The following is a 27520-nucleotide window of genomic DNA, read 5'->3' on the forward strand; positions in this document are numbered from 1 at the left end:
GTTACCACCGACTTCCATTGCACACTCCTTAATGATGCCCACAAGATTGTCATGCATTGCTTCAACACTAAGGTCCTCTTCCTGAGTTAAAGCCGAATACCTGTTCTGTAGCTTGATCTGGAATTCCTCTATTTTCCCTCTTACCTCTAACTCATTGATCGGCTTCTTATGTACCAGTTTCTTCCGTTCCCTTCTCAGGTCTAGGCTAATTCGAGTTCTTACCATCCTGTGGTCCCTGCAGCGCACCTTGCCGAGCACGTCCACATCTTGTAGGATGCCATGGTTAGCGCAGAGTATGAAGTTGATTTAATTTCTAGTCTCGCCATTTGGGCTCCTCCACGTCCACTTTCGGCTATCCCGCTTCCGGAAGAAGGTATTCATTATGCGCATATTATTCCATTCTGCAAACTCTACTAATTAACTCTCCCCTGCTATTCCTAGACCCTATGCCATATTCCCCCACTGACTTGTCTCCAGCCTGCTTCTTGCCTACCGTGGCGTTGAAGTCGCCCATCAGTATAGTGTGTTTTGACTTTACCCATCGCCGATTCCACGTCTTCGTAGAAGCTTTCGACTTCCTGGTCATCATGACTGGATGTAGGGGCGTAGACCTGTACGACCTTCAATTTGTACCTCTTATTAAGTTTCACAACAAGACCTGCAACCTTCTCGTTAATGCTATAAATTCCTGTATGTTACCAGCTATATCCTTATTAATCAGGAATCCGACTCCTACCTCTAGTCTCTCCGCTAAGTCCCGGTAGCATAGAATGTGCCCGCTTTTTAGCACTGTATATGCTTCTTTTGTCCTCCTAATCTCGCTGAGCCCTATTATATCCCATTTACTGCCCGTTAATTCCTCCAACAGCACTTCTAGACTCGCCTCACTAGCTAACTTTCTAGCGTTAAACATTGCCAGGTTCAGATTCCAATGGCGGCCTGTCTGGACCCAGAGATTCTTAGCACCCTCTGCTGCGTCTCGGGTCTGACCGCCGGGGTTTCATTGTTGTATTCATATGGGAGGTTGTGGCAAGTACTGCACCAGGGTGGCCAATCCTGCTCTGGTGAGAGTACGTTACCGGTTCTGGTCACCGATATCAGGCCGCACTCCAGGGCTGTGTATGCAATTTTATCAACACACAGATTTAAAAATTTTTTTTAATCTGGTGGAAAATTGCGCAGCACCGGCATTCGAACCACGGTCCTCCTGCATGCGAGGCAGATGCTCTACCTCTACGCCATCGCTACAAGAGGGAATAGTCTAGAGGAATTTGACATTCCACAAATAATGCTGAAAGAAGTAAAGAAAGCTTTGGGAGCTATGCAAAGGGGGAAGGCAGCTGGGGAGGATCGGGTAACTGCAGATTTGCTGAAGGATGGTGAGCAGATTGTTCTAGAAAAACTGGCCACCCTGTATACGCAAATGCCTCATGATCTCGAGCGTACCGGTATCTTGGAAGAACGCCGACATAATCTTAATCCATTAGAAAGGAGACACAAAAGACTTGAAAAATTATAGACCGATCTGCTTACTGTCTGTTGCCTACAAAGTATTTGCTAAGGTAATCGCCAATAGAATCGGGAACACCTTAGACTTCTGTCAACCAAATGACCAGGCAAGATTTCGTAAGGGCTACTCAACAATAGACCATATTCACACTGTTACTCAGGTGATAGAGAAATGTGCGGAATATAACCAACTCTTATATAAAGCTTTCATATATTATGAGAAAGCGTTTGATTCAGTTGAAATCTCAGCAGTGGTGCAGGCATTACGGTATCGGGGTGTAGACGAGCAGTATGTAAAAATACTGAAAGATATCTATGGCGGCTTCACAGCCACCATAGTCCTCCATAAAGAAAGCAACAAAATCCCAATAAAGAAGGGCGTCAGGCAGGGAGATACGATTTCTCCAATGCTATTCACAGCGTGTTTACAGGAGGTATTCAGAGACCTGGATTGGGAAGAATTGGGGATAAGAGTTAATGGAGAATAACTTAGTAACTTGCGATTTGCTGATATTACCTTGCTTAGTAACTCGAGGACCAATTGCAATGCATGCTCACTGACCTGGACAGGCAAAGCGGAAGGGTGGGTCTAAAAATTAATCTGCAGAAAACTAAAGTTATGTTTAACAGGCTTGGAAGAGAACAGCAGTTTACGATAGGTAGGGAGGCACTGGAAGTGATAAGGGAATACATCTACTCAGGGCAGGTAGTGACGGCGGATCCGGATCATGAGACTGAAATAATCGGAAGAATAAGAATGGGTTGGGGTGCATTTGGCAGGCATTCTCAGATGATGAACAGCAGGTTGCCATTATCCCTCAAGAGAAAAGTGTATAACAGCTGTGTCTTACCAGTACTCGCCTATGGGGCAGAAACCTGGAGGCTTGCAAAAAGGGTACTACTTAAATTGAGGACGACGCAACGAGCTATGGAAAGAAGAATGATGGATGTAATGTTAAGGGATAAGAAAAGAGCAGATTGGGTGAGGGAACAAACGTGAGTTAATGACATCTTAGTTGAAATCAAGAAAAAGAAATGGGGCATGGGCAGGACATGTAATGAGGAGGGAAGATAACCAATGGTCATTAAGGGTTACGGGTTGAATTCCAAGGGACGGGAAGCGTGGCAGGGGGCGGCAGAAAGTTAGGTGGGCAGATGAGATTAAGAAGTTTGCAGGGACAACATTTCCACAATTAGCAATGACAGGGGTAGTTGGAGAAGTATGGGAGAGGCCTTTGCCCTGCAGTGGCCATAGCCAGACTGATGATGATAATGATATATACATTTGGTTATATTTTATATACATTCACATGGGAGAACGGGACCGTTGCCCCAAGGAGCCAGAGGAAACTAGATGCGTGACGTTTCTACAGGACTGCCACCACAGGAGAGCGGAAGGAAAGGAAAGGAGATATGCAAGCACTTGGAACGCCGACAAAGAGAGGGCAGTGCGAACGTAGGCAATGCCGAGGCGGGTCAAAGTGTAGTATCTGTTCTTATCAGCTTAATATCTGATACTGGTTGTGTTTGTTCCCAAGATATTAAACTTATTTTTGCACGTTGGCAGAGTGCTTGAAACCTGCTTCACGTCCACCACGGGTCAGCCCGTTATTGCACTATTTTCGGAATCGGCTCATGTTTTTAGCCTACAGACATCGATCCGCTGGAAACTAGCAATATACAGATTCGCTGTAGAAAGCAAACATTTATTTATGTATGTTTAATGCACTAATCTGAGAGCTAGTCTGAGAGCTAGTCTGAGAGCACAACAAGGTTGCAGTGTGGATTACAATTGCTCGATTGCTAAAATCTTTATTACCGCAGCTTGACCGGCCTGAAGGCCTTCTAAACATCACTGTGAATAAGCTATTCCAGTAACGCAGTAAGATATAAACAAAAATTTATGATATTTACACAGCAGGGCTTCTGCTACGAAAATGAAATGATATCGTTTTGACTTGGCCTTTTTGGGGCAGGTTGTTTCTGGACCGCCGCAGTACCTGGGTAGGTTTACTTGACAAACCCTTCGTCACGATTGCGACACCTCTCCTTGGCGAATGAGTGACGGCGCATCTTTTCTAGTAATTGCAGACTGGCAGCGGCTTTTGGGATGAAGCGGGGTCTTGGACGAGATGAGGCGCACGGCCAAGGCTGTACTGACGATGCATGTCGCTACAGAGCTACTGTAGCAAGCATGTGAAATGCACACATGCAAAGGCACTGCAGCGATCAAAGAAGATTCTTTTCTGAATAACCTGACGAATACTTGCAGCAATGAGGCTTCATTTTTTTGGTCAGAGGGCTGAACAAATCGAACCTGATGTCCAAGCGAAAGTCTGCTACGCACTTAAAGCTGTGGGCTGTTGCCGCTTAACTGCCTCACGTAATTTGTGAACATATTGATTAGTGGCAACATTCCTTGCTTTGTGTGCTCTGTGTTCTGGGTTCGGTTACACTGCACTTCAGCGACGTGACTGGGATCCGCGCATGGCCAAGGTTCAACTCTGCCCAGTAGCCGAGCAGAGTTCGCATGGAAAGGTATTGAAACTGGCTCAATATGTGAACATCTATGGTTTCTAGCCGATGCTGTTTGCTGTGCCTGCGTTTTGCCGCTTATGTGCTGCATAAAGACGACACATGTATCCTGCGTGGTATATGTATGCTGCCTTCAGTTACACAGCACTCGCGATTATGCGACCTCAGCAGGGCGAAGCTTATTCTCTGCCAAAGAGGCCTGTGAGCAGAAGGCACCTGAAAAAGCGGCTATTACATCCTAGGCACGAACTTGCCGGTTCATGCAAGCAGACCAAACAATTCTAAAGGTGTTTATTTGGCAGAGCTCGGAGCAGCGCAACGTCGACTGGCAGGGCAGTCACAGCTTCCAAGCACGAGAGCCGTTGCTGAGCAGGAGTGCTTGACCCACTAGTGTTTAGAGCCAGTAGCGCTGAACCCACTAGCGTCCCTCTTCGCTACAATCACCCCCCGGGAACGAGAAGGGAGCCGTCCGGCGACCGAACAGGTCGTCACGATGAGCGGGTCGTAGTAACGTTTTAAACGGTCGACATGGACAATGTCTCGTCCACGGCGGCACATGTCTGAAGATGGCTCAACTGGTTCTATGACATAGTTCACAGGAGATGCACGTTCGAGAACACGATAAGGGCCTTCATACTTAGGGACCAGTTTTGATGAGAGGCCAGGGGCAGTTAAAGGAACTGAGAGCCACACGAGCGCTCCCGGATCGAAGGTGATCGTGGCAGTGGCATCACCGCGAGTGCTCCTCTGGCGCTCTTGATCAGCGGAAGGCCCGTGCGAGGTCGCGGCACTCTTCTGCGTGTCTGACCGTGGCAGAAATAGGCACGCACTCGGATGCATCCGGCCGGTACCGAAGAATGGAGTCGATGGTGTGCGAAGGGTGTCGACCATACAGCAAGAAATAGGGTGAAAATCCAGTGGTGCTCTGCATAGCGGTATTATACGCGTAGGTGACGAATGGCAGAACGGCGTCCCAGTTCGTGTGGTCGGAGGCAACGTACATTGAAAGCATGTCGCCGAGCGTACAGTTGAAGCGTTCTGTGAGGCCGTTCGTTTGAGGGTGGTACGCCATAGTCGTACGATGAACAACGGGGCACTCTTTGAGAATCGCTTCAACTACTTCCGACAGAAAGACGCGTCCGCGATCGCTGAGCAGTTCTTGAGGTGGACCATGCCGCAAGATGAATCAGCGAAGCAGGAATGATGCAACATCGCATGCTGTAGCTGCTGGGAGAGCGGCGGTTTCAGCGTATCGTGTAAGGTGACCTACTGCCACAATGGCCCAGCGGTTACCAGCCGACGTCAGGGGAAGTGGCCCATACAAATCGACGCCAACGCGCCCGAACGGCCGGATAGGGCAGGGTAGAGGCTGCAGACAAGCTGGCGAGTGGTGGGGTGAAGATTTTCGGTGCTGGCAGCCGGGGCATGAGCGAACGAACTTTTGAATGTAGTTGTACATTCCTCGCCAGTAGTAGCGTCGTCAGAGGCGCTGGTAGGTTTTGAAAAGTCCCGAGTGAGCATACTGTGGATCAGAGTGGAACAATGCGCAGATTTCAGAACGCAGGCTTCGAGGTACAACCAATAACCACTGGCGGCCGTCAGAGGTGTAATTGCGTCGGTGAAGCAGGTCGTCGCGAATGGCGAAATGGCGAGCTTGACGGCGCAATGCACGAGTGGTTGGCTGTGATGACGGATCAGCAAGGCAGTCTATGATGGAGGCAATCCAGGGGTCCTTGCACTGCTCAGAAGCGATGGTCCCAATGTTGATGGAAGAAACGTCAAGCTGGGATATTGCGCAGCAGGCATTGTCGTCTGGCAAGGGAGAACGTGAGAGGGCGTCGGCATCAGCATGCTGGTGTCCGTTGCGGTACAGCACGCGGATATCGTAATCCTGTAAGCGAAGCGCTCAGTGGGCGAGACGGCCTGAGGGATCCTTCAATGACGACAGCCAGCATAGTGCATGGTGGTCCGTGACATCAAATTGTAGACCATACAAATAGGGCCGGAACTTGGTAAGCGCCCAGATGATCGCCAGATATTCTTTTTCCGTGACGGTGTAATTGGTCTCGGCTTTAGTAAGCATACGGCTTGCATATGCCACAACATATTCAGGAAACCATTCTTTGCGCTATGCTAGGACAGCGTCAAGGCCAACACCGATGGCATCTGTGTGCACCTCAATAGGTGCCGTTGGGTCGTAGTGGCGCAAAATGGGAGGAGACGTCAGCAAACGACGGAGCTTAGTGAACGCCTCGTCGCACTCGGACAAGCACGAATGGAGAGGTCCGTTACTGCCAAGGAGCTTCGTCAGGGGCGTTATGACGGTGGCGAAATTGCGAATGAAGCGCCTGAAGTAGGAACACAAACTTACAAAACTGCGCAGTTCTTTGACGGACGTCGGTTTAGGAAATTCAGCTACGGCACGAAGTTTGTCTGGATCGGGGAGGATTCCATCCTTCGAGACGACGTAACCTAGTATCGTGAGCTGCCACGCTGCAACTCGGCACTTCTTTAGGTTCAATTGGAGGCCAGCGTTTGCTAAGCACGTCAAAACACGCCGTAGGCGTTGAAGGTGCGTGGTGAAGTCAGAGGCAAAAACAACAATGTCGTCGAGATAACATAAGCACGTGTGCCACTTCAAACCGCGGAGAACTGTGTCCATCATGTGTTCAAAGGTTGCTGGCGCATTAGAAAGTCCAAACGGCATGACGTTAAATTCGTGTAAGCCGTCGGGTGTGACAAAGGCTGTCTTCGGCCTATCGACGTCAGCCATGGGTACTTGCCAATAGCCGGAGCGTAAATCTAGAGATGAAAAGACTTCTGCTCCGTGTAGGCTATCGATGGCGTCATCGATTCGCGGCAGCGGGTATACATCTTTGCGAGTGATCTTGTTCAGGCGCCGATAGTCTACACAGAACCGTACCGAGCCGTCTTTTTTCGTAACGAGGACGACAGGGGATGCCCATGGACTGTTCGAGGGTCGGATAACTTCGCGGCGAAGCATATCGTCCACTTGCTCATTAATCACACGACGTTCTGTGGCAGAGACGCGATATGGTCATTGCCGCAATGGCGGTTGGGAGCCGGTGTCAATATGGTGAGTGACAGCAGACGTCCGGCCCAGGGAAGGTTGCCCGACATCAAAAGAAGAATGAAATTCTTCTAAGATGTGCAGAAGCTGCGAACGCTGAGGTGGGGTGAGGTCATCGGCAATAGATGAATCGAACACACCTGTGGGCAAAGGGTCCGACGTAGAGAGAGAACCGAGCGTGTTGTAACTGGCGCAGGACGTGTCTTCGGGAACATCCGTAATTTGTACGGCTTCTATCGCTTCTACGTGGCCAATACATTCGCCTTGAAGCAGCATCACAGGGTATGAGAAGGGGTTACAGACAAAAATAGCTGTGGAGCCCTGTTTGATGTTCACAGTCGCAAAAGGCAGCAGCAGACCTTTTCGAGTATAAAAGTGGCCCGACGGAGAAAGTAGTGCGATGGCGTCAGAGAGGCTGCTGCAATGCATTGATACAATCACTGACGAGTTGGGAGGAACGTTTGTGTCGTGCCTGATGAGTAGTTTGTTCGCAAAAGAAGCATTATCGGCAAGCGTCATATCTGAGATCGGCGACAGTTCTAGTTTGGCCCGTGTGCAATGAATGACGGCATCGTGGCAGGCAAGAAAGTTCCACACCAGGATAACTTCGTGGGAGCATGAGGAAATCACAATAAATTCGACGGCGTATACAACGTCCTCGATGAGAACACGAACAGTGCACGCCGCAATCGGCTGAATATGCTGTGCGCCTGCTGTTCGGAGGGCGAGTCCAGCAATGGGCGGCGTAACCTTTCGAAGGAAGCGACAAAGCTTTGCGTCCATAACTGATACAGCGGCTCCGGTATCCACGAGGGCATATGTGCGCACACCGTCAACTAACACGTCTATCACATTGGTTGGGCTACGTTGAGGACTTCCGCGTTTAGACGGAGTCGCAGGCCTTGCCTCATGGACTGTGACGATTAGTTTTCCTCATCCCGAGCTTCGGGACGAGGCATTGGTGATCGGGAGCGTCGGCGTGGAGAAGTTGAGCGGCGGATGTTGGTGGACCAGCGGAATGGTAGTGACGTAGCCCGAGGTTCGTCGTCGTAATAAGGGTGCGGAGAACCCGCCATAGAACTTGGCACATATGGTGTAGCGCTAGGCGACTGCACGCGACTCACCCGCCGTGGTTGCTCAGTGGCTATTGTGTTGGGCTGCTGAGCACGAGGTCGCGGGATCGAATCCCGGCCACGGCGGCCGCATTTCGATGGGGGCGAAATGCGAAAACACCAGTGTGCTTAGATTTAGGTGCACGTTAAAGAACCCCAGGTGGTCAAAGTTTGCGGAGTCCTCCACTACGGCGTGCCTCATAATCATAAAGTGGTTTTGGCACGTAAAACCCCAAATATTATTATTATTATGCACGCGACTACAGTGGCGTGCGACGTGGCCTGCATAGCCGCACGCAAAACATATTGGTCGATTGTCCGCTGTACGCCACCGAATCGTTGTGGCAGGTCCCATCCATGTGGAAGGACGCGTTGGACGTGGCGGCTGGTGAAGTGATTGCATAGCAGGCTGTTGTCGGGGCATAGTGAGGAGTATGTGAGAGGTCCCCCCCCGTTGAGGGAGTTGTTGAGGCTGGGTAACGACTTCTGCGTAGCTGAGTGGCACAACTGTCGGGATCTGTTTGCGCCTGGCCTTGACTTCGGCGTAGCTGTGAGGCGCAGCCGCAGGAACATGCTGGTGGTGCCCAGACAAAACCTCTTGCAGTTCTTGCGCTATGACGTGGCGAAGCGGAGGCGCAAAACTTGGCGTAGGCGCGTGTACCTACTGCGGCTGTGCAAAATCCATCAACGAGAGTTGCCGGGCAACTTCCTTGCGAACGAACGCCTTCATTTCTGCGAGCAACGCTGCCTGGTTGGACATGGCAGCCAAACCAGCGAGGTGTTCGTCACGCGGTAGAGATCGACGGGTCAGTGACCGCTGCCTGCGGAGTTCTTCATAGCTCTCACACAGTGTGACAATTTCAGCCACAGAGCGTGGCCTTTTGGCCAGCAACATGTTAAAGGCGTCTTCTATGCCCTTCAGGATGTTTCGGATTCGATCAGACTCCGCCATGGTCGAATTGACTTTCCTGCATAGGTCAAGGATATCTTCGATATAGCTGGTGAATGTTTCGCCTGGCTGTTGAGCTCGTTCTCGCAAACGTTGCTCGGCACACAGCTTGTGAACAGCAGGGCGACCAAATACATCGGCGAGGGAAGTCTTAAATTCCGACCATGTCTGGAACTCTGCTTGATGGTTGTTATACCACAGGCTGGCCACTCCAGCGAGGTAGAACAGAACATGGCCCAGTTTGGCTGCTTCGTCCCACTTGTTATGGTCACCTACCCTGTCGTACGCCGTGAGCCATTCGTCCACGTCAGTGTCGTCCTCTCCAGTGTAAATAGGAGGGTCCCGATGACGAGGCACCCCGGGACACGCAGTGGGTGCAGGAGGAGGCGTTGGCTGGGAGGTGTCTTGGGGCATGGTAGATGGTAGGGTATGGGACTGGAGTTCCAGGATGATTGTCTGAGGGTCTGATGTCTGAGGATGATCGTCTGATCTCTCTTCGCTACACAATGAAGAAGTGTAGCCCATTTTAAAATCTATTTAGAACTGTTGGAACCATTTTTATTTTATTGTGGCAGTTTGCGCTGTATTTCATATTTCAAGTGCCTATTCTATCACAAGCGAGAAGGTAATTGCTTGTGATCAGAAATTTTCTATAATAAATTATGCTTAAACAAGGCCGTCATTTGTAAGCAGCACTGCCTCCAGATTATAAGACATCAAGATTGACATTTTGTTTCATACTGCCTACCTTGGGTCAGCTTTTCGGCGCTATTAGGGGGGGGGGGGAGGCAAAGGGGGGCAGGCAAGAATTCGGGGGGTGGCTGCCCCACCGTGCCCCCTCTGGTGCTGCCCCTGTCCTGACCATGCCATTGTCGGTGCATATTGTATGTTTGATGTGGTGGATCATGTGAAGACAGGCAGGTAGATCTCTCATAGTGACATTGAAAAGAAACGCAGAAAGCATGGCGCCTTTTGGCGTGCCCCGTGTTCCTATTTCCATGGTGTTGATTTTAATCTCTCCCATATTTAGAGTAACACTGTGCCCCTTGAAGAAGGTAGAACATTCCTATACGCTCTATTCCCAACATTCATTCTAGAAAGGTTTTCGAGCACAACCCTGTGCGAACCCGCCGTGGTTGCTCAGTGGCTATGGTGTTGGGCTGCTGAGCACGAGGTCGTGGGATCGAATCCCGGCCACGGCGGCCGCATTTCGATGGGGGCGAAATGCGAAAACACCCGTGTGCTTAGATTTAGGTGCACGTTAAAGAACCCCAGGTGGTCAAAATTTCCGGAGTCCTCCACTACGGCGTGCCTCATAATCAGAAAGTGGTTTTGGCACGTAAAACCCCAAATATTATTAAATTATTATTAACCCTGTGCGAAACGTTATCGAAGGCTTTGTGAATGTCAAGGCCGAGTATGGTTCTTGTCGCATATATGTGGGCTGGACTGAGAACGTCTTTTTGAATTTGCCAGAGGATGTCCTGCATTAATAATTTAGGCCAAAATCCTATCATTGTCGCCAGGAAGAGCTGGTCAATTTCTGCGTAATCCACTAGTCTGTCGAGGACCACATGTTCCATTGCCTTCCCTAAACAGGAGGTCTGTGAATATGGCCTCAAGTTTTCCAGGTTGAGTTCTTTCCCAGGTTTCGGAATGAAGATTACCTTGGCATCCTTCCATTCTTGAGGGAGAGTGCCTTCCTGCCAATGTTTGCTGAATAATGTGGTGAGGTTTATGATTGATTGATCGTCCGAATTTCTGAGCATCTTGCTTGTAATTTTGCCCTCCCTGGCAGCTGATGTCGTGCGTAGTTGGAAAAGTGCAGCTCGAACCTCTGCCTCTGTGAAGTCATCGTCTAAAGCTGCATTTGCCTATCCGTTATACCTTATGCACACATTGTTATTTTTGTCCCTGTTGGGATATCATGCTGCTAAAAGATTGATTAGAGCCGTGTCTTTGCCAGGAAAAATGCGCAGGATTTTCTGGATTCATTTCTGGGATGCGCTTTTCGAGTGATCCGGATCAAGCATGGGCTTAAGGAGGGCCCATGTGTCCTTCTTTCCCAAGTTGCCATTGATGCTATCACAAAGTTGTTGCCATTGCATATTGCTTAGTTGGTTTCGAATAGTCTTGTATTTATTTTTCCAATTCTGCAAGTTGTTTTCTAAAATAGTTGTGGAATTTGTTGCCCATCCACCTTCTCTGAAGGTCCTGCTGTTTCTACCATAATGTTACTAATTTTGAGTCTGGCATATGGCCCTCCTCCTCAAGGGGTGTTTCTAATGTTGCATTTTCGGCATCTTGTACAAGGTCTTCAGTCCATGCAAAGAGGTCTGCGATGTCCGTGAGCGACTTGCAGTTACACACGTATCGGAAGGCATTGAAAGGTATCGGAAGTTGGTATGCAACTGTTGACTGTGTCCGAGTTTAAATATTTGGGAGTGTATTTCACCACTGATTTATTTTGGGCGTGTCACATTGATCACATTACGGGCCAAAGCATCTCATGTTCTAGGCTTTATGAAAAGAAACAAAACAATGTCCAATGAAACCAAAGGCTTTGCTGTATCTTTTCAGTGTCCGATCAATACTTGAATATGCCAGCATGGTTTAGGATCTTGAATATGCCAACACGGTTTGGGATCCTCGGACATGGGCGAACATAGACAAATGAGAAAGTGTACAGAGTAGGGCTGTGTGCTTTTTATTTAAAAATTACTCATGAAATTTTAGCATATCAGAGGCCAAAAAGAAAATTGGGCGGGACATGCTGTGTGGGTTTCTCACCCATGCTCTTGGGACAAAGAAACAACAACGCAGCAGTTCAAACAATTCCAAGGGCATTTATTGCACCTTTCATAGACTAATGCCCTCATAGCCGAGTTGCTATCCACAAAACATGCCGATGGGCGCGCAACAAATCGGGAAAGTCTGACTCATCGCGACCGGATAACGAGCGAATATGTTCGCCCCATGCTGGTCACCAAACGCTTAGTCGTTCGCGCGTACGGTCATGCGAATGGTGGTGCCTTCGAACAATCGTGTTTGTCCATTTTGGGGTAGGCTCCACGAGACAGTCTCGCAGAAGCATGGATCGGCGCACGCGCAGAACGTCCGCGCTGCATGCTGATCCCGAGCCAAATAAGAAGAGCCTTCTCCTTTCCGCACCCAAGTAACACTGCCGTTAGGTGGTATTAGCAGAGCCACACTCGCACCATCTCTCGCAATGCACTTCAACCACACCGACTGCTGCAGGCACCAAGCCACGCGGCGAAGCCGGATTACAGGAGACTCGAGATATGCGGGAAAACAACATATCAGGGGATGCGTGAGAGTCGCGCGTCCCCACAGCTGCAAGACTGACAATTAATTCATAGAGTAAAACTGTTCTATGATATTTTTAATTCAGGAACAGGTATCAATAACACAAACTACTCGTATTTAAATATGCCCGACTAAGTCTTTGTGAGAGTCGATCACATACTCAAGGTGAAAGAAGCTTCAAATGATTTGTTCGTACAATTGCTTCATGATGTAATAATATAGACATCAGCATCTTCTGGTGTTTTATCCTATGTGTTCTGTATTATGCATCTTTATTTTTTTCTTTTATGTAATCCTCCCTCCCCCCCATCCCCATCCACTGTAATGCCTATTGAATGTACTGTGGGCACTCTGGTAAATAAATAAATAAAATATATACAGCAGGAACTTGTATCCAAAGTGTTGCGAGGCAAAAAGAGGTAGCGACTTGCGACGTTACTGGACGAGTGAACCGAACTCTTCTTCCAAGGTTGAAACTTGCCATTTTTCCGTCAGAGGGACTGGCTGTAGTCATGGTCACTGTGGGGATATGCAGACGGCACTCAAAGTCGATCATTCTTATTTTCCAGTGCGTTGCCTCATTGGTGCAGCTACATATCTAACCTATTTCACACAGTGACTTAAGTTGTCTGCCAGCTTGGACTACTATGTATGCACTGGCTGTTGTCTTGCTGAGCAAATAACTTGGGTTGCTAGGTATGTGCCCCAATAAAAAAAACTTGCTACTGCTACCTGGCCTAGTAGACAACTTGGGTCACAATATGTGTCGGAACAGACAACTTTGAAGATGTCTATGTGATATTGTTAAGTGCCCGTTCTTGGACAATCCCCCAGAAAAGAAGTGCCAAAGTAACACAACGGTCATGTAGCCTCAAATATTGTTATGGTGCAACCAAGAGTGGCACCAAAGTCAGAAGACTATTTGACGTGTCGAGGTGGAATCGGTCTAGACAGCCATCTTGTTTGTGCATCATTGCCTTTTCTGTAAATATTGTAAATACATCTTTATATGTGACTTCCCTAATGTATAACATTGGTGAGAGGTGCGGGGTACCTACCAGAAACAACAACGGAACTCTGCAGTAGTCGTCACGTTGGGGTGGATGTGATGGATGAAACGTGACCCAAAATGGCGAGGCCCACATGAATGCCTACAATCCCGATGGCTGTCCTGGCTCAGCTGTGGGATCCAGAAATGTTCTGTGGCACCGACCACCTCGGTGTGGAAGACTGAATTGCCACGTGTGGGCGTGCAAGTGCGCACAACAAATAGGATCTGACGAGTATGTTGGTTAACCTGGTGTTCTACCTACAAGGCACGGCGAAGGTATGGTATGATAACCACGCAGAAGAGCTTTATGACTGGGACACGGGCAAGCAGAAGCTGAGCGACTTGTTCGGCCATCCTGCTGGGCAGAAGGGCACTGTTAAGAAAGAACTAGGACCCCTCGTCTAAACTTCCGCAGAATCGTATGTCTTTTACATCCAGGACGTGCTGGCTCTGTGGTATGACTGAGCCAGAGTTGGGCATGTACTGAAGGGAATCGCTGATGGTGCTTTCAACCTGCTCATCTGCAAAAATTGTGAGACATTATAGGACATCATAAAAGAGTGTCAATTCTTTGAGCAGGCCAAGAGCCGCCACATTGCAACAGTGTTTGCATGTCTGCTGAGTACAGCTGCAACATCCTTTTGTGACGATGGGCTAGGAATGCAGCCACCATGATCATCAGACAACCTGACGTAAATAGTGCGGCATGAAGTTGAAGCCATGTCCCCTGCAGCCTTTTCTTTCTTGCCCCAGAAAGCCAAACAACTTGCCTACATCTGTTTTGCCTGCCGGCGTATCTGTCACGTTGCTCGCCATTGTAATAGCCGTACTGTCCCGTCTCCTCTGCGACTGCCATTCACCAGTTATTATCGCCCTGAACAGAGCCCATGTCGTTACCAGCCTCCATTTGAACCGCAACAGCCAAACAGTGACGCTTGTACCTCTTGGAACAGTCCCTCGTCATCATTCCAACATCGTCAGTCCCATTTGCCACCAGCTTGCTGGCCATCATACTTATCACTGCAGGCTCGTCGCCCACCGTCCCCGATGCAGCCACATTACCCCCCTTCAGAAAACTAAGCGATGAATCTCCTGGAGGAGACGCTGCATTGACAATTCGACTGCAAAACCTTCTGATCACTTTGCTGACCAAACAGAACATTATGGACGTTGTAGTTAGTGGCACTATGTCCCTACACTCGTTGACATTGGCGCACACATATCCGTGATGAGTGCCCAATTGCGCTAACGACTGAACAAAGTTCTCACACCTGCTGCACTACGCACCCTCTTCATCGCTGGTGGAGGAACGCCTACTGTGTTTGGTAGGTACACTAGCATTGGCATCATGGGGCACCTAACCACTGTTTTGTTTGCCATTTTGGAACAATGCCCTTACGATGTTATACTTGGCTGGACTTTTCATCAATCCATTCAGCCCTCTTTGACTGCGCGTCTAATGTTATTCGGCTTGAACTTCCCCACGGCTGCTAATAGTCCACCAGTCACACAACCACTGTTATGCTTTCCCAAAGACATCTGCCTGTTGCCTCAAACCACTATGTACGTCAGTCTAACGTCGTTTCCATCTGTTCCTGATGACGTCTAGGTGTCATGTCCCACTACTGACATAATGCTTAAAGGAATTTGACTGTTCCCCATACTGTGCTCACTGTTACAGGCAATCAGCCTTTGCTCCCTCGCCTTAATTTTAACTGCTCGACTAAAATTGTTCCCAGAGGCATGTCTTTGGGTGGCATCTTGCCTGTTAACGATGGCGAGATATCAGCACTTGATGCCGGAATTCGATCGCCCTCTGCAGGAACCTACGATTCACCGACTCTAGTCACAGATGAACTTAGCAAGATGATTGCACCTGACCTCCTTCCTGCACAAGCTGTTGATATCCGCCGTCTCTTGGAAACTTACCACAATATTTTAGACCTTGATGGCTGCACTTTAGCCAAGACATCGGTGGTCACCCATTCTATGTGCACCGGAGGTGCCATTCCAATACGCTGCTGACCGTACTGTGTTTCACATGCTGGACAACAAGTAATACAACAAGAGGTTGATAAGAGTTGATTAAAGGCATTATGGAGCTATCTTCCAGTTTATGGGCTTCTCCTACTGTTCTTGTCAAGACAATAGACAGCACTTGGTGCTTTTGTGTCTATTACTGACGCCTCAACAAGATTACACACAAGGATGTCTACCCCTTGCCATGTATTGATAATGCTTTGGGCTGCTTGTACGGAGCCAAGTACTTTTCATAGACAAATCTTTGATCAGGCTATTGCCAAATCTCGGTAGATGACGTGTGAAAACTGGCTTTGTGAGATCTGACGGCCTCTACCAATTCAAGGTTATGCTGTTCAGCCTTTGTAATGCCCTGGCAACCTTTAAAAGATGATGGATTCTTTACTGCGCCGCTGTAAATTGTCCACATGTCTGCATTATCTAGATAATGTGATAGCTTTTTCACTAACTTTTGGCGAGTCATCTAATGCGTCTGCTGGACATTCTTGCTGCTTTCCGAAGCATCGGCCTGTAATTGAAATCGTCCAAGTGCCACTTGGATGTTGTCAAGATGTTGTCAAATTACCATTTTTGTCCCTCTCGTCAGTGCCACTGGTATTCAACCTGAACCGGACAAGATTCGCGTGCTGTCCAGAACTTTCCTGTTCTGTCTTCCACTGCAGATGTAAGGAGCTTTGTTGAACTATGTTCATATTTTTGTTTCATCAAGAATTTCACCGACACCACTTGCCCACTCACTGACTTACTTAAGAAGGACGTTGCTTTCACTCAGGGCCTTGCTCAAACCAAAGTGTTCTCCGCCATCGTATGCATGCTAACAGCTCCCCCATTGCTGGTTTGTTATGATCTATCGCCGTCACTGAACTTCACATAGCTAGCAGTGGCTATGGAATTGGGGCTGTACTCGTTCAATGGCAGCGTAACACAGTGCGTAATTAATTGCATATACCAACGGCCTCCTGTTAAACACTGAGAGGAGAGAGAGAGAAGTGAACTTTGTTACAGGCATATTAGTTATTGATACCCTGGCTGAAGAGCCATACAAAAGTATAGGCAGAATTTGACCACCGCCAATGCGAACGCCATTTACCTTCCAAGAGGAATTTTTCAAATACTGAACGGTAGTGCCTGGCGTTAGTTTTGGCAGTGGCCGTATTCCACCCATACTTTTGTACGGCCACACAATTTCCGTGGTTGCCAATTACTATGCCTTGTGCTGGCTCTTGTCACTTAAAGACCCCATTGGACGATTGGGTCAATGGGCACTATGGCTCCAAGAATATTAATTTGTTGTTTTATACATGTCAGACCGCTTGCACAAGGACACTGACTGCCTGTTCCGTCATCCTGTTGACCGCGCTGAATCTGATGCGCATGACACTGACACTTGTGTCCTGGCCATTTCTGATCTGCGTGACATTTGCACTGAACAACGCCATGATGACTGCTTGCGTGTTCTCTTCGATCATTTCCAATTCTGGACATTCCGAGCCCACCCTGCTCATGTTTGTACCCTGCGATGACATTCTCGATTGTCGCAGCTTACGCCCTGAAGAACCAAAATGTTTACTTGTTCTACCACGCCATTTTTGGACATCAGTTCTTGAGCAGTTGCATGATGCACCTACCGCAGGCCACCTCGGCGTTTCTTGCACTTACAACCATGTACGGTGCCGCTTCTACTGACCAGGCCTGTACCACTCCGTGTGCTGCTATGTTGCAGTCTGTGCGCTCTGCCAGCACCATAAAAAACTGCTGTGCTGCCTGCTGGATGCCATCACCCCTTCCATTTGCCCTCAGAACTATTCTTCCAGATCGGTCTCGATCTTCTTGGCCCGTTTCTGACGTTGAAATCTGACAAGTGGATCGTAGCAGTGACTGATTATGCTACTCGGTACGCAACACGCATAGAGTTTCATATTATTATAACTAGAGGGAAATCTGGCGCTGCGATCGCTCAACCATCACAGGAATGATGGGAAGTACAGGCTACGGATTGGCATTCTGTTGACTGGCAAACTAGTCTACAAGTATTTTTTGGCAGTTTTGGTTTCGCTTCAAGCTCAAATGCTATAACCTGCAGTGGGACAGTGCAACGCAAAGCTCTCTTCCTTTGTTCTGTTGCTCGAAGGGGCGATACCACTCTGGGCTAGCGGCTGGGATGATGTTTGTGTCATGGTATGGTGTCGAAGCCCTGATGAGAAAGCGACGGCATCGTAAACGTTGAAAGAACATGTTTTGACCATTTGGACCTTAGTTTGTGAAGTGTGTTAGGCTAGCATGGTAGCGTTACGTGCTTTATAAAACTTCAGAATATTAAAAAGAAGGCACTACTGCTACAAGACACAGACATTTGTACTTCTAGTGGCTTTACAATCAAATTTTATTGCGGGCTTTATTATGCATTGTTCGTTTATGTGCTCACTGACATGTGTGTTTTAGGACTTTGAGAACACAAACTTACTTGTGGCAGGAAAGGTTGCTGCTTCCTGGCTGTAGTCTAGTGTCACAAAATGGTTAAGTGCAAAGCCACACCATAATGATTCGGAAGCAATACGCCAATATAATATATAATGAAGCATACTCGTAGGAGGCCACAAACGCCCTAGCTAGCACTGCAGCAGATGTGCTTAAAAGTACTTGAAGACGTTCAGCAATCGTCACAGCCGATGCAGCGTTTCGAAAGAGCGAAAGAGTTCGCAAGTGCCTATCGTCTGCGAGAAAAGTCTCGCGTTCGCAGCAAGCAGGCGTTGTAGCAGACGACCTTTGTAGTATTCCTCTCAAGGGCGCAACACTTTCTCACAATACAAAACTTTTCTTTCCATAAATACTTGATGAGTATTTTTATATAAGTACATGCGCGGTTTCATTGCTGTTGTAAAAATAATTATTCTCTGGCGTTAAATCGGAAACAGAATTGCATAAGAATGCATACGCTGGTGTGCCCTGGTGATAAACCATAGTAAACTGTGCTTCAGTCTCAGTCATACAAAGTTTATGTAACGTGTTGTACATTATATAAGATAATGCAGAAATAAAATTACATTTTACGCCATAATATTTGAGTATAGCTTTGTTTACTGCGCCCCAAGCAAATGCCGCTAATGTAAAGATCGAAGTCAATCTGACGCGTGCACTTCCCATTATTCCCATGTAGGTTGAGGCAACGCTCATGACAGCCCCCACAAACACTAGCGCCACATTTCCCTCTAGGGTATTTATTTAGAAACCCAATGCAACACGTGAGCTTGGTGCACAGGTTGCGCAACTGAGGGGGCAGATTTTCTTTTACATGATGTCATCCTCCACCACGGCGCACTACGGCAGCTCCGCACTGATTGCGGTCGCACCTTCTTATCTCAAGTAGTTGAAGACCTATTTTGCGCCTTTTCTGCCAAGCGCAAGCTTTCTGCTGCCTACCACCCACAGACAGACTGACGGAGCGGTTCAATTGCGCATTGAGAGAAATGCTGCCTATGTACATTTCTGACAACCACAGTAATGGGATAGCACGTTATCGTTTGTGACCTTTGCCTATAATTTGTCCCATCACGAGACCGATGACTTTTTGCCCTTTTACCTTTTGTTTAGCCACCACCCCTTGCTTTACTTTACTGCTTTGCTTTACCAACTGCTTCCTTCTTCAACAAACACTCTCACTGAATGCGCTCAAGACGTCTTCGCCTAGGCTTGCACGGCACGCCAGATTGCCGGCTCCCGGCTCACTGAGTCTCAGATTTATTTATTTATTTGTACATATTGCAGCGCAAAAAGTGCTATAGCAGGAGTGGATTAACAGAAGAAAATCATACAGAAAAAAGTATGATACAATGATAAGGTAGACGTTCTAGGACCATTCATCCTGGATGGCAGATACAAAACTTCGAGTGCGCATGAACGAACAGAACCAGGTAAGGAATTCCAGTATTCTATGGAACAAGGGAAAAAGCTTGCGAAAAAGCGCAGAAGATCCGGTTCGGCTGCCGACATCGGGATGTTTGATTTCCTCCCGATTCCGTTGTCCTCCTGTGGACGCCATGTTGCTGCATCAGCTTGTCTGAAAAGCTGGTGCCGCGCTACACAGGGCCCTACATGATATTGCGTCCACTTGGTGATGTGAAGTGCGAGATTGCTCCACAGGACTTGCATGTCCCCACAGACATTGTGCGTTTGTCCAGACTGAAGCCTTACTTTGCCGTGAGTTCAGCTCCTTTATAGCGCAAAGATGGCGGCGCCTTTACAGGGGGGAAGGTAATGTTACGGTGCAACCAAGAGTGGCGCTTGTAATAAAAGGACGACTTTGACGTGCAGAGGTTTGGAATCAGTTTCAACAGCAATCTTGTTTATGCATCATTGTCTCTCTTGTAAATATTCTAAATACATTGTTATATGTGACTTCTGCAAACTAAAATATATATTCAAATGATAGTGCACCATATGCAACAGACACCTCAGTGTTGAGTGCAGCCGCTTGATTAGTAGCCGTTGCAATGAAGTTTGCAATGGAGTTTCAACTGGGCTGCAGTGCATTGCAACAGTACATGCTGCTGTTAGCGAGGTTGATGCTGTGTGTGTCTGTGGTGGCTATAGACAAGAATTTTGCAGTGCCTGTCGAATGCAGCTGTCTTGTCCAAAGGGGGAACAGGGGAACAAGCAAGATATTGCCTTTGCATGCGCAGTCTTTGCACAAGCTGCACATGCCACAAGAACATGCATAGTGGTCTCTTTTGCGAAGTTCCCAGAACAAGATGCTGTCCCCGACAGGCACTGCAATATTCTGCTCTATAAAGGTGCACAATTTTCGAGTGATCGTGAAGAGCGACAGGTTTGGCTGTTCCGGAGGTCAATCCATTGCTGTTGTTTGTTGTGTCGCCGGGTTTTAGCCAGCCAGAAAACATTGCTTGTTGCCTGCAAGTCCTCGCAGTGACTTCTGCTGGGGATAGCTTTATTGTGCAACAACATGGCAGCAGCCAGTCTGCTCTGGTCTGCCCGCTTCAATCTGAATTTGCTCGTGCTACTTGCTCTCTGCCATGACCGCAAAAAAAGAAATAGTAAAATCAACCATCGTTTCACATCAACTCAAGCTTTGGCCAAAGTATTTGCATTGTCTTGTCATTGTTATTGAGATCAATTGTTTGTATTGATGCTGTTAAGCCTGAGGTGTGACAAAGAGTTGCGAAAGTGTTTTGAGTTTTGCTCACCAGATGGTGCCATGCCATTTCATGCTGACTGCGTTGAATGGATTTCCACTGGTAATGACAGCATAATAAAGCTAGGTCTTATGCACCTTGGTTAAAACATTGGCCTCATGATATGTTTGCCATTCTTTTACTGACATACGATTCTATTTATTTGGAGAACAATGTAAATTTATCGCTACATTTTTTTACCATGTTGTGTTCATGTGGTTGCACTAAGCTGTGATGCAACAGTGTTTGCCTAGGGCACGTCGCTGGGCTAGTTGGCTTGTATTTATAACAGACACGAAGCAGCGCAATACGACAGGGGCCAAGGATAAGAAAGACACACACACAGCGCTAGCTTTCTACTAAAGGTTTAATTTTCTCGCACATCCCAAGTAGCACAAACCCATCTAGAAGACATCTTTATTTGGGCTTGTTCATGCCAAAAGGTTGTCTATAATCCGGCTTGTCCAAGCTGAGCAATAGCCCTAGAACTCTGCAAGTACTCCTTTAGCCAAACTAATGCTCTCTCCATATTCGTCTTGGCAAGCTGTTCGTTAGTCTATGTGTAGAACTCGCATATGAAGGCTTATTTTGCTTGCCTGAAAAAATACAGGGTGTTTCAGCGAACACATGCAAACTTTAAGAAAAAAAATTCCTGGGGCAGATAGCACAATTCTAGTCTACTCGAAGAGACGGGCATTACTTGCAGAAGAAATTGAAATGCATAATTGACTAATTAACAAAAAATTAATTCAGTTTTAAACTAATTGCATTATGGCACTTTTGTAATTTAGAAATTCCAACAGGTGAGACTGCCAGGCATATCCACTTAAAAAAGCTCTTCGAGTAGACCAGCTGAATGAGTATAATTGTGCTATTTGCCTCAGGCAATATAAAAGAAATTCGTGAAAGTGTTCGCTGAATCACCCAGTATGCAATTCGCACTGTAAAGAAAAAAAGTTAACTATGTTACTGATGTGTTAACGCAGATCACTGGTACTGGTATGTCTTTCTTGGAGCCAGTGTCATGATTCTGGATTTCTAGTACATGTACATGTATTCAATACTACTGCTTCTAACTGCAAAATTAAAACATGCAAAAATCTAGTAATCTGAAAAACATTCTGTATTATGGGCTAAATGCATGCTTTTGCAAAGGCACACATTATTGAAAGCATCTGCATAGATTCCACAGTTTGGAATAAAATCTGTGAAGGTATAACATTGAGAGCCTGTGTATGACACACTAACATGTGTACACATGGCAGCCATGTCACTTCTGCACTAAAATGAAATTCTTCACGGATGAATAGTCTCGCAACAGCATAGCACTTTGCAAGTGAACAGCACTTTAGAAATTTGGGTACTGCTAACACAAGAAAAATACATGCAGCACACGAGGGTGTTGAATGCGGCGCACTGAAAAGACATCTTGTAAAAACACTGTGAAATGCCTTTTTGATAACCAGCATTTTATAACAATGTTTAGGAAGTAAGAAAATCGGCAAAAATTTTTATTCTTGCAAATTATGTACATCTGCTTGCCTTGCATTGATTGTGACTAAATTGATATATAGGTAATGAATGACATGCCATGCTTTGCATTGACTGGCTAGAATATATATATTATGAATGGCATGTTCTAGAAAAACTGACCCCGCATCCAGATCCTAAGAATAAGGCACAGTACTAAGGAGGACGCTGCAACTTGGCCTCCTCGTTTGAATTTGTCGAGGGATCAAATAGATGAATGACTGCATCGCCATTGCCAAGGATGCTGCAAACGAATTCTTGAACGCTACGCAATGTCAAGATAAGTGAAATATCAGTTTTTTCATGGAAATATATACTCCTATGTCCCAGAAGTTGTACCCAAAATAACTGATATAAATGCTTCCTTGTTTTTTGTATATTTAATAAGTATATAAAACATCACACAAACTTTAGAACTATATCAGTTCGAAACCAGCAAAGAAGTGCAGTGCATGCTGCTGATATGAAAAATGTAAAGGCCATGAAATGAGCAAGTTGAGGGAAAATATTTGAATGCAACTGTCATTCAAGAAGTTTACATTTTTTGCACAAATGCAACGACCAGGGAAAAAGCTCAGTGACGCTGTACTTTGTTCCAATGTATTGCTCAGGAGCAGCTTTCAGTGGTCGTGTATTTTGAGTAATTGCACCGAAATTATATTCTCAACGGAAAGCACATGTAGAAAGCAGGAGTTCTGCAAAATATGTGAGGGGTGAGTCAAATGAAAGTGAGCCAATGCGAATATATGACAAACGAGGTACTTTATTTAAAAGTACCGGTCACAATTGCAGACAAGAAGTCGTCACCCTCGCCAGTGATACCGGATCAGATGAGTCAAGGCACCACCGAACCTGTGTCTTCTGGCCATGGTTCAAAATCTTGGGCAACCATTGCGCACACAAGAGGCGATAACCGAGGTCTTCATGAATTTTGGTGTGACCCAAACCGTGGCTGATGTTCGCACGCTCTACCAGTTCATCGATGTTTATCCTCCATTTTTGTCTAATCAGCTCATCAACCTTTGCATTTGTGTTCGGGGTGATGGCACGATGGCTTTGGCCCGGTCGTGGATCGTCTTGGCAACTTTCACGTCCTTCTTTGAACTGTTTGCTACAATGCTTCACAGTGGCCAATGAAATGCAATGTTCAATGTACACGGCAGCCATGCGGTGACTAATTTATTTTTGGGAAACACCTTCAGCTGTCAAAAACTTCATGACACCACGCTGTTCAACTTTTGGAGGGCCCATTATGTCACGCAACCATGTTCAACCCCAGTGTATGAAAGCGTTAAAAAAACATTTATCCTCACACCTGTGTGTCACTTTTGTCAATGAGAGATGCTTGTGTGCTATGCACATGCCTCGCAGATGGTAACCCAAACCATTATTGCACGGGATGGGTTGGCTCATTTTCATTTCGCCCTCGTACATTAGAAATGCGAAGATACAATGGAATATACAAATGCGAAGGTAAAGCTTGATAAAGGACAAAAAAGTGTCACTGGAAACAAAGTTCAGTGCACGTATACACAAAACCTTACAACAAGATATTTAAATCTATGTATAAGTTCCAATAAATCTACATATTTAAGAAAAAGTAACCATATATAATGCGTCAAAAAAAAGGCAAATAAGCATGTTGCGCAATCACAGATTCACAGATCACAGAATCCTAAGGTCCGCCCCCCTCCCGGCACTCCCCCTTACATATCCCGTGCGAAGGAAGGCAGCACGCTTCCTTTCTGCTTTTCTCCCCTGTGCACACAAGACCGAGCCACCATTGTCACATGCGGAACATGAGGGTGATGTCAACAGCAGGAATGCGCCTAAATTGTCCATATAATTGCTATCGCCATAATATGAGAGTATCCGGCAACTGAGGCGTCCTGCAGCTCATCACTTGGCGCGAAAGAAGTAACAGAATCGACCTTTCACCATGCGAATACTCGCTGCGCCGCAACAATGCCTTCTTTTTTCTTTTGTGGGGGCACCAAAATGAAAACAATCCAAAGGGGAGCACAATCGAATGCCTACTTTGGGCACCTAATGTGGCTACCGAAGGAAGTACGAAAGGCTTCGTCCATAAAGATAGTGCTTGGTATCATACACCGGCGATACAAGGTTTTCCAGAAAGGTTGCGCTCAAGCGAAAGCGTTGCAATCTGTCGAGTCCCTGCAGTGCTGCTGGCAAACGACCATTGTTTCTTTTTCTTGTCTGCTAGCCGTAAAGGATCTAAAGCTCTGCCAGGTGAAAACGGCCAGAAAAAAATCAAATGCACGCCAAAGTGCACTGCACGGGGGTCAGGGCAACACGAAAAAATTGCATGCACTCTGGCTGGCTCTGGTAGCCCATGAGTAGCGAGAACAAAAAAATTGAAGAGTCTGTACTTGTGAATAAAAGTCAAAGTAAAAAAACAAAAAGAACCCCATAAGACTGCAGTTACCTTTGCTGGCTTTAAAGGGAAGCTGAAACGGTTTTCAATTTCCATGAATTGCTGGGATTGGGAAGAACAGACCTAATAATTTACGGTTCCGAAATTTTTTTCTTCGTTTTGTTAATATAAGAGGCGGAAATAGCTTTCTAAATCACCCCCGCAGACACGCCCCCATCGCTTCCCGGAGTGCCGGGTGAGGTGGTTGCCAGAGGAGAGAACCGGCGAGAGTGACATCACGCGCGGGGACCGAGCTGCCGGACCGACGTGCTGGCATGTGTTGGCATGCCTCTCTCTCTGTCCTGCGCTTTATTGAACGACGCTACGAGAGATTTGCCGCCGCCGCCGCCGCTCACGTTTGTTTTAATTTGCGATTTTCGTAAACCGTTCTTTCCTTCGGTGCTGCGTGAGTGCATACAACCAAGGGCGCCCAACATGCCCTCGTTCTGTGCAGCATTCGGCTGCGCGAACACAGGCGGGCGAGACGATGTGATGTTTCGCAGGTTCCCGAAGGACAAGAAGCTTGCAGCGCAGTGGGTCCGTGTGGTGAGCAGAGATAAGTTCGTGCCGACGAAGTCAACTGTGCTGTGCTCGGACAGTTTCCGCGATAGCCGGATAGCCTTACGACAAATGCAGAAACGCGTTGTTGCTAGCGTTGCTATACTCCGTTTCATACATCAGGTGCAACTCTGTGGAGGCTTGAGATACTTCTTGCAGTGGCTGCGTTCGCACTTAGAAAAAGTTCGGTGTTTCTTGACCCGATTTTTGAGAAAATTTTTCATATATAAGCTCAGTTCTGATTGAGAAAAAAAAAGAATTTACCCATAGAAACAATACGGCTGCTAACACGTTCTTTTAAATCAATTTTGTTTTCGGCACTTTTTAATTGCAGCCCGTCGCGGCAGCTTCACGTGCATGCTCGCGCAAGCAAACGCCGCTGGCACGCTGCGAAGCATAGACGGAAACGTGCGCAGTAATAAATTTTGGTGACCGGACTTCGTGCGTAGCTTCCACAGTGTTGCACCTGAGGTATGAAATAAAGTATAGGCTTGCCTAGTGACATTCGACGTACGGTTGCAGTTATAGTGTTTACCACACGGCGGTGCTAAAACTGCCTAATATCTTTATGTCAAAACTAGCATGGAGCACGCATACCGATTCTTGATTGAGCCACAATCGCAAAGTCGTCGAACCATAGTATGAATATTGCACATATAATACCTCTGGCCATCTCTGGATATGTATGATAAGCAACTTCCATGACTGTACCTCGCAGCACTGCATGTGCGCGCTTTGAAACGCGGCACTTATGTTCGCGATCGTGTATCAACGCTCAACAAACCACGGTACTTTAGACAAGCAGCGGCAAGGTGCTTGACATCGCGGAATTGCATCCGTGTTTACAATCTAATGAGAAGTTAGTGCTTCGGCATTCTTCCAGCAGCAAGTTCTTAGTGACACATTAGCGAATTTTTTCTCCCGTCATTGGAATGTGCAGCTACATGAAAAAAAAAAAACAGCATACGCACCAGCTAAGATTTCCAACGCGCGAGAAGGTGCACACATCGCTCTCGCTTTTGGCACACTCAACATCGTCATTGCCGCCGTTGCCGCCATCGTTTTCCGTATCGGCTGTCGGTTCGAACATGTACGGCGAAAATACAAGCTGTCCGAGACAGCGAGAATGTTCCATAATGCTTACAACTCGGCTATGAAGCCAGAACAGAACAGCGTGCTTACGCTCTGAAACGGCGGTGCCGACCGGCGACTGCCACGAGTGACGTCACAGCGGCCCCGACCAATCACGGGCATCAGCGACGTTCGCGCGATACCCTGAGGCGCTGGTGCGCGTTTTCATGAAAAAACAGCCGCTTGCGCTTGTTTCCGCGCTTTTTGTACCAGATATTCGTGTTCAGGGGACTCAAAACTGTAGAATGCCGTAGAGAACTCATTTTTTTCTAAAAGTGTTTCAGCTTCCCTTTAATGTCTTGACATGGATGCATTGGCGCAGGTGAAAAAAATGTTATTCTTTTCTGTGACATAACGGCACAAATGAACCACTACAATCCTTCGTTTCATTGTACCTCGCTGCACGCTTTGTCAACTTGTCTGAAAGTGTGTCGATTTCACTTGTCTCATTGTATGGTCCATTGTACTACTCACCTTTGGCGTCCAATGTTTATGACATTAAACCCACAAAGTTCTGGAATTGAAAATCTAAAGCACAACTTTGGAAATGTCAATGTACCTTTTGCATCAAAAGCTTATGAGAACTTTATGCCCATAAAGTTTCACAATTGAAATCCATGCATTCCATAGATTCCGCAGCCTCCATGAGATGTCACGATGAGCTCGCTGGCCATCAGAATGCCCTTGAAACTGTGCTCAGATGGGGCTTCTTGTGCTATGTGCCTCAAGGTGCATGGGCATTGCCACAAAACGCAGCCCGAGCTCCCAATGTTCACGCTGAAATATCTTCTCGAGCGTGAAAAAGACATTCTAGGAAAAATCCAGAATGATTTCCAGTGCCGGGGGTTGTTTTGGGTGGTGATGCATGACAGCACGAAAAAATTTAAGGGGGGGGGGAGAAGCTGAAGCCCCATACGTCCCCCCCGCCCCGGCCACGCCCCTGTCTTTGGACGTTATCTGGCCATTGTCAACGGCTATTTGAAGACCACATGTTGATGTAAAGAGTTTAAACGACAAAATATTTTAAGAGAGAAGAAAGACAAAATATTAATCACATACCATGC

General features: G+C 47.1%; 1 protein-coding gene and 1 pseudogene across 1 annotated transcript in view; both read left to right on the forward strand.

Annotated features, from left to right (window-relative positions):
* The window catches only part of nes (lysophosphatidylcholine acyltransferase 3 protein nessy), a 236698-nt gene that overhangs the window by 23008 nt on the left and 186170 nt on the right, over nucleotides 1-27520 (forward strand). The gene's annotated exons all lie outside the window — the stretch shown is intronic.
* Nucleotides 2973-3151, forward strand: LOC142576924 (U2 spliceosomal RNA; annotated as a pseudogene).

This window comes from Dermacentor variabilis, chromosome 3 (genome assembly GCF_050947875.1).
Source record: "Dermacentor variabilis isolate Ectoservices chromosome 3, ASM5094787v1, whole genome shotgun sequence".
Taxonomy (NCBI): Eukaryota; Metazoa; Arthropoda; class Arachnida; order Ixodida; family Ixodidae; genus Dermacentor; species Dermacentor variabilis.